The following is a 13,379-nucleotide window of genomic DNA, read 5'->3' as shown; positions in this document are numbered from 1 at the left end:
TTGGCTGAAAACGACTAAATATCAAGGACTCATTGGGCGAATCGCTCTGGAACTGAAATCAGAACACTCACTGACATTTCCCCTATCTGAAAGTCTGATAAACGCCGGAAAAATGACTAAGTCCAAAAAAAAATTGTTTTCAACTTTTTTCAATTTTACCCCCGTGGGATATACATTCTACCCACACACATTTGGAACTCTCTTGGGGTATCCTCACACATATTATTCCCTCATTTAGTGGATATTTTCACAAAAAAAGTGAAATTTTCAAAAATCCAGAAAATTGGCTGAAAACGACTAAATATCAAGGACTCATTGGTCGAATCGCTCTGGAACTGAAATCGGAACGCTCACTGACATTTCCCCTATCTGAAAGTCTGATAAACGCCGGAAAAATGACTAAGTCCAAAAAAAAATTTTTTTTTAACTTTATTCAATTTTACCCCCGTGGGATATATATTCTACCCACACACATTTGGAACTCTCCTGGGGTACCCTCACACATATTATTCCCTCATTTAGTGGATATTTTCACAAAAAAGTGAAATTTTCAAAAATTCAAAATATTGGCTGAAAACGACTAAATATAAAGGACTCATTGGTCGAATCGCTCTGGAACTGAAATCGGAACGCTCACTGACATTTCCCCTATCTGAAAGTCTGATAAACGCTGGAAAAATGACTAAGTCCCCAAAAAAAAATGTTTCAACTTTTTTCAATTTTACCCCCTTGGGATATATATTCTACCCACACACATTTGGAACTCTCCTGGGGTATCCTCACACATATTATTCCCTCATTTAGTGGATATTTTCACAAAAAAGTGAAATTTTCAAAAATCCAAAATATTGGCTGAAAACGACTAAATATCAAGGACTCATTGGGCGAATCGCTCTGGAACTGAAATCGGAACGCTCACTGACATTTCCCCTATCTGAAATTCTGATAAACGCCGGAAAAATGACTAAGTCCAAAAAAAAATTGTTTTCAACTTTTTTCAATTTTACCCCCGTGTGATATATATTCTACCCACACACATTTGGAACTCTCCTGGGGTATCCTCACACATATTATTCCCTCATTTAGTGGATATTTTCACAAAAAAAGTGAAATTTTCAAAAATCCAGAAAATTGGCTGAAAACGACTAAATATCAAGGACTCATTGGGCGAATCGCTCTGGAACTGAAATCGGAACGCCCACTGACATTTCCCTATCTGAAAGTCTGATAAACGCCGGAAAAATGACTAAGTATCCCAAAAAAAAATTTTCAACTTTTTTCAATTTTACTCCCGTGGGATATATATTCTACCCACACACATTTGGTACTATCTTGGGGTATCCTCACACATATTATTCCCTCATTTAGTGGATATTTTCACAAAAAAGTGAAATTTTCAAAAATACAAAATATTGGTTGAAAACAACTAAATATCAAATACTCATTGGGCGAATCGCTCTGGAACTGAAATCGGAACGCTCACTGACATTTCCCCTATCTGAAATTCTGATAAACGCCGGAAAAATGACTAAGTCCAAAAAAAAATTGTTTTCAACTTTTTTCAATTTTACCCCCGTGGGATATATATTCTACCCACACACATTTGGAACTCTCCTGGGGTATCCTCACACATATTATTCCCTCATTTAGTGGATATTTTCACAAAAAAAGTGAAATTTTCAAAAATCCAGAAAATTGGCTGAAAATGACTAAATATCAAGGACTCATTGGGCGAATCGCTCTGGAACTGAAATCGGAACGCCCACTGACATTTCCCTATCTGAAAGTCTGATAAACGCCGGAAAAATGACTAAGTATCCCAAAAAAAATTTTTCAACTTTTTTCAATTTTACTCCCGTGGGATATATATTCTACCCACACACATTTGGTACTATCTTGGGGTATCCTCACACATATTATTCCCTCATTTAGTGGATATTTTCACAAAAAAGTGAAATTTTCAAAAATACAAAATATTGGTTGAAAACGACTAAATGTCAAGTACTCATTGGGCGAATCGCTCTGGAACTGAAATCGGAACGCTCACTGACATTTCCCCTATCTGAAATTCTGATAAACGCCGGAAAAATGACTAAGTCCAAAAAAAATTTGTTTTCAACTTTTTTCAATTTTACCCCCGTGGGATATATATTCTACCCACACACATTTGGAACTCTCCTGGGGTACCCTCACACATATTATTTCCTCATTTAGTGGATATTTTCACAAAAAAATGAAATTTTCAAAAATCCAGAAAATTGGCTGAAAACGACTAAATATCAAGGACTCATTGGGCGAATCGCTCTGGAACTGAAATCGGAACGCTCACTGACATTTCCCCTATCTGAAAGTCTGATAAACGCCCGAAAAATGACTAAGTCCCCAAAAAAAAATTTTTCAACATTTTTCAATTTTACCCCCATGGGATATATATTCTACCCACACACATTTGGAACTCTCCTGGGGTATCCTCACACATATTATTCCCTCATTTAGTGGATATTTTCAAAACAAAGTGAAATTTTCAAAAATCCAAAATATTGGCTGAAAACGAATAAATATCAAGGACTCATTGGGCGAATCGCTCTGGAACTGAAATCGGAACACTCACTGACATTTCCCCTATCTGAAAGTCTGATAAACGCCGAAAAAATGACTAAGTCCAAAAAAAAATTTTTTTTAACTTTTTTCAATTTTACCCCCGTGGGATATATATTCTACCCACACACATTTGGAACTCTCCTGGGGTACCCTCACACATATTATTCCCTCATTTAGTGGATATTTTCACAAAAAAGTGAAATTTTCAAAAATTCAAAATATTGGCTGAAAACGACTAAATATAAAGGACTCATTGGTCGAATCGCTCTGGAACTGAAATCGGAACACTCACTGACATTTCCCTTATCTGAAAGTCTGATAAACGCCGGAAAAATGACTAAGTCCAAAAAAAAAATTTTTTCAATTTTACACCCGTGGGATATATATTCTACCCACACACATTTGGAACTCTCCTGGGGTATCCTCACACATATTATTCCCTCATTTAGTGGATATTTTCACAAAAAAGTGAAATTTTCAAAAATCCAAAATATTGGCTGAAAACGACTAAATATCAAGGACTCATTGGACGAATCGCTCTGGAACTGAAATCAGAACACTCACTGACATTTCCCCTATCTGAAAGTCTGATAAACGCCGGAAAAATGACTAAGTCCAAAAAAAAATTGTTTTCAACTTTTTTCAATTTTACCCCCGTGGGATATATATTCTACCCACACACATTTGGAACTCTCCTGGGGTATCCTCACACATATTATTCCCTCATTTAGTGGATATTTTCACAAAAAAAGTGAAATTTTCAAAAATCCAGAAAATTGGCTGAAAATGACTAAATATCAAGGACTCATTGGGCGAATCGCTCTGGAACTGAAATCGGAACGCCCACTGACATTTCCCTATCTGAAAGTCTGATAAACGCCGGAAAAATGACTAAGTATCCCAAAAAAAATTTTTCAACTTTTTTCAATTTTACTCCCGTGGGATATATATTCTACCCACACACATTTGGTACTATCTTGGGGTATCCTCACACATATTATTCCCTCATTTAGTGGATATTTTCACAAAAAAGTGAAATTTTCAAAAATACAAAATATTGGTTGAAAACGACTAAATGTCAAGTACTCATTGGGCGAATCGCTCTGGAACTGAAATCGGAACGCTCACTGACATTTCCCCTATCTGAAATTCTGATAAACGCCGGAAAAATGACTAAGTCCAAAAAAAATTTGTTTTCAACTTTTTTCAATTTTACCCCCGTGGGATATATATTCTACCCACACACATTTGGAACTCTCCTGGGGTACCCTCACACATATTATTTCCTCATTTAGTGGATATTTTCACAAAAAAATGAAATTTTCAAAAATCCAGAAAATTGGCTGAAAACGACTAAATATCAAGGACTCATTGGGCGAATCGCTCTGGAACTGAAATCGGAACGCTCACTGACATTTCCCCTATCTGAAAGTCTGATAAACGCCCGAAAAATGACTAAGTCCCCAAAAAAAAATTTTTCAACATTTTTCAATTTTACCCCCATGGGATATATATTCTACCCACACACATTTGGAACTCTCCTGGGGTATCCTCACACATATTATTCCCTCATTTAGTGGATATTTTCAAAACAAAGTGAAATTTTCAAAAATCCAAAATATTGGCTGAAAACGAATAAATATCAAGGACTCATTGGGCGAATCGCTCTGGAACTGAAATCGGAACACTCACTGACATTTCCCCTATCTGAAAGTCTGATAAACGCCGAAAAAATGACTAAGTCCAAAAAAAAATTTTTTTTAACTTTTTTCAATTTTACCCCCGTGGGATATATATTCTACCCACACACATTTGGAACTCTCCTGGGGTACCCTCACACATATTATTCCCTCATTTAGTGGATATTTTCACAAAAAAGTGAAATTTTCAAAAATTCAAAATATTGGCTGAAAACGACTAAATATAAAGGACTCATTGGTCGAATCGCTCTGGAACTGAAATCGGAACACTCACTGACATTTCCCTTATCTGAAAGTCTGATAAACGCCGGAAAAATGACTAAGTCCAAAAAAAAAATTTTTTCAATTTTACACCCGTGGGATATATATTCTACCCACACACATTTGGAACTCTCCTGGGGTATCCTCACACATATTATTCCCTCATTTAGTGGATATTTTCACAAAAAAGTGAAATTTTCAAAAATCCAAAATATTGGCTGAAAACGACTAAATATCAAGGACTCATTGGACGAATCGCTCTGGAACTGAAATCAGAACACTCACTGACATTTCCCCTATCTGAAAGTCTGATAAACGCCGGAAAAATGACTAAGTCCAAAAAAAAATTGTTTTCAACTTTTTTCAATTTTACCCCCGTGGGATATATATTCTACCCACACACATTTGGAACTCTCCTGGGGTATCCTCACACATATTATTCCCTCATTTAGTGGATATTTTCACAAAAAAAGTGAAATTTTCAAAAATCCAGAAAATTGGCTGAAAACGACTAAATATCAAGGACTCATTGGGCGAATCGCTCTGGAACTGAAATCGCAATGCCCACTGACATTTCCCTATCTGAAAGTCTGATAAACGCCGGAAAAATGACTAAGTATCCAAAAAAAAATTTTTCAACTTTTTTCAATTTTACTCCCGTGGGATATATATTTTATCCACACACATTTGGTACTATCTTGGGGTATCCTCACACATATTATTCCCTCATTTAGTGGATATTTTCACAACAAAGTGAAATTTTCAAAAATCCAAAATATTGGCTGAAAACGAATAAATATCAAGTACTCATTGGGCGAATCGCTCTGGAACTGAAATCGGAACACTCACTGACATTTCCCCTATCTGAAAGTCTGATAAACGCCGGAAAAATGACTAAGTCCAAAAAAAAAATTTTTTAAACTTTTTTCAATTTTCCCCCGTGGGATATATATTATACCCACACACATTTGGAACTCTCCTGGGGTATCCTCACACATATTATTCCCTCATTTAGTGGATATTTTCACAAAAAAGTGAAATTTTCAAAAATCCAAAATATTGGCTGAAAACGACTAAATATCAAGGACTCATTTGGGCGAATCGCTCTGGAACTGAAATCGGAACGCTCACTGACATTTCCCTTATCTGAAAGTCTGATAAACGCCGGAAAAATGACTAAGTCCAAAAAAAAAATTTTTTCAATTTTACCCCCGTGGGATATATATTCTACCCACACACATTTGGAACTCTCCTGGGGTACCCTCACACATATTATTCCCTCATTTAGTGGATATTTTCACAAAAAAGTGAAATGTTCAAAAATCCAAAATATTGGCTGAAAACGACTAAATATCAAGGACTCATTGGGCGAATCGCTCTGGAACTGAAATCGGAATGCTCACTGACATTTCCACTATCTGAAAGTCTGATAAACGCTGGAAAAATGACTAAGTCCACAAAAAAAAATTTTTCAACTTTTTTCAATTTTACCCCCGTGGGATATATATTCTACCCACACACATTTGGAACTATCTTGGGGTATCCTCACACATATTCCCTTATTTAGTGGATATTTTCACAAAAAAGTGAAATTTTCAAAAATCCAAAATATTGCCTGAAAACGACAAAATATCAAGGACTCATTGGGTGAATCGCTCTGGAACTGAAATCGGAACGCTCACTGACATTTCCCCTATCTGAAAGTCTGATAAACGCCGGAAAAATGACTAAGTCCAAAAAAAAATTGTTTTCAACTTTTTTCAATTTTACCCCCGTGGGATATATATTCTACCCACACACATTTGGAACTCTCCTGGGGTATCCTCACACATATTATTCCCTCATTTAGTGGATATTTTCACAAAAAAAGTGAAATTTTCAAAAATTCAAAATATTGGCTGAAAACGACTAAATATAAAGGACTCATTGGTCGAATCGCTCTGGAACTGAAATCGGAACACTCAGTGACATTTCCCCTATCTGAAAGTCTGATAAACGCCGAAAAAATGACTAAGTACAAAAAAAAAATTTTTCAACTTTTTTCAATTTTACCCCCGTGGGATATATATTATACCCACACACATTTGGAACTCTCCTGGGGTATCCTCACACATATTATTCCCTCATTTAGTGGATATTTTCACAGAAAAAGTGAAATTTTCAAAAATCCAAAATATTGGCTGAAAACGACTAAATGTCAAGTACTCATTGGGCGAATCGCTCTGGAACTGAAATCGGAACGCTCACTGACATTTCCCCTATCTGAAATTCTGATAAACGCCGGAAAAATGACTAAGTCCAAAAAAAATTTGTTTTCAACTTTTTTCAATTTTACCCCCGTGGGATATATATTCTACCCACACACATTTGGAACTCTCCTGGGGTACCCTCACACATATTATTTCCTCATTTAGTGGATATTTTCACAAAAAAATGAAATTTTCAAAAATCCAGAAAATTGGCTGAAAACGACTAAATATCAAGGACTCATTGGGCGAATCGCTCTGGAACTGAAATCGGAACGCTCACTGACATTTCCCCTATCTGAAAGTCTGATAAACGCCCGAAAAATGACTAAGTCCCCAAAAAAAAATTTTTCAACATTTTTCAATTTTACCCCCATGGGATATATATTCTACCCACACACATTTGGAACTCTCCTGGGGTATCCTCACACATATTATTCCCTCATTTAGTGGATATTTTCAAAACAAAGTGAAATTTTCAAAAATCCAAAATATTGGCTGAAAACGAATAAATATCAAGGACTCATTGGGCGAATCGCTCTGGAACTGAAATCGGAACACTCACTGACATTTCCCCTATCTGAAAGTCTGATAAACGCCGAAAAAATGACTAAGTCCAAAAAAAAATTTTTTTTAACTTTTTTCAATTTTACCCCCGTGGGATATATATTCTACCCACACACATTTGGAACTCTCCTGGGGTACCCTCACACATATTATTCCCTCATTTAGTGGATATTTTCACAAAAAAGTGAAATTTTCAAAAATTCAAAATATTGGCTGAAAACGACTAAATATAAAGGACTCATTGGTCGAATCGCTCTGGAACTGAAATCGGAACACTCACTGACATTTCCCTTATCTGAAAGTCTGATAAACGCCGGAAAAATGACTAAGTCCAAAAAAAAAATTTTTTCAATTTTACACCCGTGGGATATATATTCTACCCACACACATTTGGAACTCTCCTGGGGTATCCTCACACATATTATTCCCTCATTTAGTGGATATTTTCACAAAAAAGTGAAATTTTCAAAAATCCAAAATATTGGCTGAAAACGACTAAATATCAAGGACTCATTGGACGAATCGCTCTGGAACTGAAATCAGAACACTCACTGACATTTCCCCTATCTGAAAGTCTGATAAACGCCGGAAAAATGACTAAGTCCAAAAAAAAATTGTTTTCAACTTTTTTCAATTTTACCCCCGTGGGATATATATTCTACCCACACACATTTGGAACTCTCCTGGGGTATCCTCACACATATTATTCCCTCATTTAGTGGATATTTTCACAAAAAAAGTGAAATTTTCAAAAATCCAGAAAATTGGCTGAAAACGACTAAATATCAAGGACTCATTGGGCGAATCGCTCTGGAACTGAAATCGCAACGCCCACTGACATTTCCCTATCTGAAAGTCTGATAAACGCCGGAAAAATGACTAAGTATCCCAAAAAAAATTTTTCAACTTTTTTCAATTTTACTCCCGTGGGATATATATTTTATCCACACACATTTGGTACTATCTTGGGGTATCCTCACACATATTATTCCCTCATTTAGTGGATATTTTCACAACAAAGTGAAATTTTCAAAAATCCAAAATATTGGCTGAAAACGAATAAATATCAAGTACTCATTGGGCGAATCGCTCTGGAACTGAAATCGGAACACTCACTGACATTTCCCCTATCTGAAAGTCTGATAAACGCCGGAAAAATGACTAAGTCCAAAAAAAAAATTTTTTAAACTTTTTTCAATTTTCCCCCGTGGGATATATATTATACCCACACACATTTGGAACTCTCCTGGGGTATCCTCACACATATTATTCCCTCATTTAGTGGATATTTTCACAAAAAAGTGAAATTTTCAAAAATCCAAAATATTGGCTGAAAACGACTAAATATCAAGGACTCATTTGGGCGAATCGCTCTGGAACTGAAATCGGAACGCTCACTGACATTTCCCTTATCTGAAAGTCTGATAAACGCCGGAAAAATGACTAAGTCCAAAAAAAAAATTTTTTCAATTTTACCCCCGTGGGATATATATTCTACCCACACACATTTGGAACTCTCCTGGGGTACCCTCACACATATTATTCCCTCATTTAGTGGATATTTTCACAAAAAAGTGAAATGTTCAAAAATCCAAAATATTGGCTGAAAACGACTAAATATCAAGGACTCATTGGGCGAATCGCTCTGGAACTGAAATCGGAATGCTCACTGACATTTCCACTATCTGAAAGTCTGATAAACGCTGGAAAAATGACTAAGTCCACAAAAAAAAATTTTTCAACTTTTTTCAATTTTACCCCCGTGGGATATATATTCTACCCACACACATTTGGAACTATCTTGGGGTATCCTCCCACATATTCCCTTATTTAGTGGATATTTTCACAAAAAAGTGAAATTTTCAAAAATCCAAAATATTGCCTGAAAACGACAAAATATCAAGGACTCATTGGGTGAATCGCTCTGGAACTGAAATCGGAACGCTCACTGACATTTCCCCTATCTGAAAGTCTGATAAACGCCGGAAAAATGACTAAGTCCAAAAAAAAATTGTTTTCAACTTTTTTCAATTTTACCCCCGTGGGATATATATTCTACCCACACACATTTGGAACTCTCCTGGGGTATCCTCACACATATTATTCCCTCATTTAGTGGATATTTTCACAAAAAAAGTGAAATTTTCAAAAATTCAAAATATTGGCTGAAAACGACTAAATATAAAGGACTCATTGGTCGAATCGCTCTGGAACTGAAATCGGAACACTCAGTGACATTTCCCCTATCTGAAAGTCTGATAAACGCCGAAAAAATGACTAAGTACAAAAAAAAAATTTTTCAACTTTTTTCAATTTTACCCCCGTGGGATATATATTATACCCACACACATTTGGAACTCTCCTGGGGTATCCTCACACATATTATTCCCTCATTTAGTGGATATTTTCACAGAAAAAGTGAAATTTTCAAAAATCCAAAATATTGGCTGAAAATGACTAAATATCAAGGACTCATTTGGGCGAATCGCTCTGGAACTGAAATCGGAACACTCACTGACATTTCCCTTATCTGAAAGTCTGATAAACGCCGGAAAAATGACTAATTCCAAAAAAAAATTTTTTTCAATTTTACACCCGTGGGATATATATTCTACCCACACACATTTGGAACTCTCCTGGGGTATCCTCACACATATTATTCCCTCATTTAGTGGATATTTTCACAAAAAAGTGAAATTTTCAAAAATCCAAAATATTGGCTGAAAACGACTAAATATCAAGGACTCATTGGGCGAATCGCTCTGGAACTGAAATCAGAACACTCACTGACATTTCCCCTATCTGAAAGTCTGATAAACGCCGGAAAAATGACTAAGTCCAAAAAAAAATTGTTTTCAACTTTTTTCAATTTTACCCCCGTGGGATATACATTCTACCCACACACATTTGGAACTCTCCTGGGGTATCCTCACACATATTATTCCCTCATTTAGTGGATATTTTCACAAAAAAAGTGAAATTTTCAAAAATCCAGAAAATTGGCTGAAAACGACTAAATATCAAGGACTCATTGGGCGAATCGCTCTGGAACTGAAATCGGAACGCCCACTGACATTTCCCTATCTGAAAGTCTGATAAACGCCGGAAAAATGACTAAGTATCCCAAAAAAAATTTTTCAACTTTTTTCAATTTTACTCCCGTGGGATATATATTTTATCCACACACATTTGGTACTATCTTGGGGTATCCTCACACATATTATTCCCTCATTTAGTGGATATTTTCACAACAAAGTGAAATTTTCAAAAATCCAAAATATTGGCTGAAAACGAATAAATATCAAGTACTCATTGGGCGAATCGCTCTGGAACTGAAATCGGAACACTCACTGACATTTCCCCTATCTGAAAGTCTGATAAACGCCGGAAAAATGACTAAGTCCAAAAAAAAAATTTTTTAAACTTTTTTCAATTTTCCCCCGTGGGATATATATTATACCCACACACATTTGGAACTCTCCTGGGGTATCCTCACACATATTATTCCCTCATTTAGTGGATATTTTCACAAAAAAGTGAAATTTTCAAAAATCCAAAATATTGGCTGAAAACGACTAAATATCAAGGACTCATTTGGGCGAATCGCTCTGGAACTGAAATCGGAACGCTCACTGACATTTCCCTTATCTGAAAGTCTGATAAACGCCGGAAAAATGACTAAGTCCAAAAAAAAAATTTTTTCAATTTTACCCCCGTGGGATATATATTCTACCCACACACATTTGGAACTCTCCTGGGGTACCCTCACACATATTATTCCCTCATTTAGTGGATATTTTCACAAAAAAGTGAAATGTTCAAAAATCCAAAATATTGGCTGAAAACGACTAAATATCAAGGACTCATTGGGCGAATCGCTCTGGAACTGAAATCGGAATGCTCACTGACATTTCCACTATCTGAAAGTCTGATAAACGCTGGAAAAATGACTAAGTCCACAAAAAAAAAATTTTCAACTTTTTTTCAATTTTACCCCCGTGGGATAATATTCTACCCACACACATTTGGAACTATCTTGGGGTATCTCACACATATTTCCCCTTATTTAGTGGATATTTCACAAAAAAAGTGAAATTTTCCAAAATCCAAATATTTGCCTGAAAACGACAAAATATCAAGGACTCATTGGGTGAATCGCTCTGGAACTGAAATCGGAACGCTCACTGACATTTCCCCTATCTAAAAGTCTGATAAACGCCGGAAAAATGACTAAGTCCAAAAAAAAATTGTTTTCACTTTTTCAATTTTTACCCCCTGGGATATATATTCTACCCACACACATTTGGAACTCTCTGGGGTATCCTCACACATATTATTCCCTCATTTAGTGGATATTTTTCACAAAATAAAGTGAAATTTTCAAAATTCAAAATATTGGCTGTAAAACGACTAAATATAAAGGACTCATTGGTCGAATCGCTCTGGAACTTAAATCGGAAACACTCAGTGACATTTCCCCTATCTGAAAGTCTGATAAACGCCGAAAAATGAACTAAGTACAAAAAAAATTTTCAACTTTTTCATTTTACACCCCCGTGGGATATATATTTATACCCACACACATTTGGAACTCTCCTGGGGTATCCTCACACATATTATCCCCATTTGTGGAATTTTCACAAAATAAGTGAATTTTCAAAAATCCAAAATATTGGCTGAAAATGACTAAATATCAAGGACTCATTTGGGCGAATCGCTCTGGAACTGAAATCAGAACACTCACTGACATTTCCCTTATCTGAAAGTCTGATAAACGCCGGAAAAATGACTAATTCCAAAAAAAAAATTTTTTTCAATTTTACCCCGTGGGATATATATTCTACCCACACACATTTGGAACTCTCATGGGGTATCCTCACATATATAATTCCCTCATTTAGTGGATATTTCACAAAAAAAGTGAAATTTCAAAAATCCAGAAAAATTGGCTGAAAACGACTAAATATCAAGGACTCATTGGGCGAATCGCTCTGAACTGAAATCGGAAGGCCCTCTGACATTTCCCTATCTGAAAGTCCTGATAAACGCCGGAAAAATGACTAAGTATCCCAAAAAAAATTTTTCAACTTTTTTCAATTTTACTCCCGTGGGATATATATTCTACCCACACACATTTGGTACTATCTTGGGGTATCCTCACACATATTATTCCCTCATTTAGTGGATATTTTCACAAAAAGTGAAATTTTCAAAAATACAAAATATTGGTTGAAAACACTGAATATCAAGTACTCATTGGGCGAATCGCTCTGGAACTGAAATCGGAACGGTCACTGACATTTCCCCTATCTGAAAATCTGATAAACGCCGGAAAAATGACCCTAGTCCGAGCTACTGTGACCTCCACTTCTCTACCAAGGGGCATTAATACCATCTTGTTAAACTACTCAGACCTCCACGTCTCTTCCAGGGGCATTAAACTGTCTTGTTAAGCACTGTGACCTCCACGTCTCTTCCAAGGGGCATTAAAACCATCAAGTTAAACCACTCTGACCTCCACGTCTCTTCCAAGGGGCATTAAAACCTCTTGTTTAACAACCACTCTGACCTCCACGTCTTTTCCAAGGGCATTAAAACAATTTTGTTTAACCACTCTGACCTCCTAGGCTCTTCCAAGGGGCATTAAACCATCTTGCTAAATCACTCTGACCTCCAAGTCTCTTCCAAGGTGCATTAAAACCGTCTTCTTAAACCACTCTGACCTCCACGTCTCTTCCAAGGGCATTAAAACCATCTTGGTTAAACCACTCTGACCTCCACGTCTCTTCCAAGGGGCAATAAAATCGTCTTGTTAAGCTACTGTGACCTCCACGTCTCTTCCAAGGGGCATTAAACATGTTGTTCAGCTACTGTGACCTTCACGTCTCTTCCAAGGGGCATTAACCGTCCTGTTAAGCTCCGTGACCTCCACGTCTCTTCCCAAGGGGCATTAAAATCATCTTGTTAAACCACTCTGACCTCCACGTCTCTTCCAAGGGGCATT

This window comes from Phyllobates terribilis, unplaced genomic scaffold (assembly GCF_046119375.1).
Source record: "Phyllobates terribilis strain yellow unplaced genomic scaffold, ASM4611937v1 Scaffold_106__1_contigs__length_5700502, whole genome shotgun sequence".
Classification (NCBI taxonomy): domain Eukaryota; kingdom Metazoa; phylum Chordata; class Amphibia; order Anura; family Dendrobatidae; genus Phyllobates; species Phyllobates terribilis.
This window is presented reverse-complemented; position numbering follows the sequence as displayed.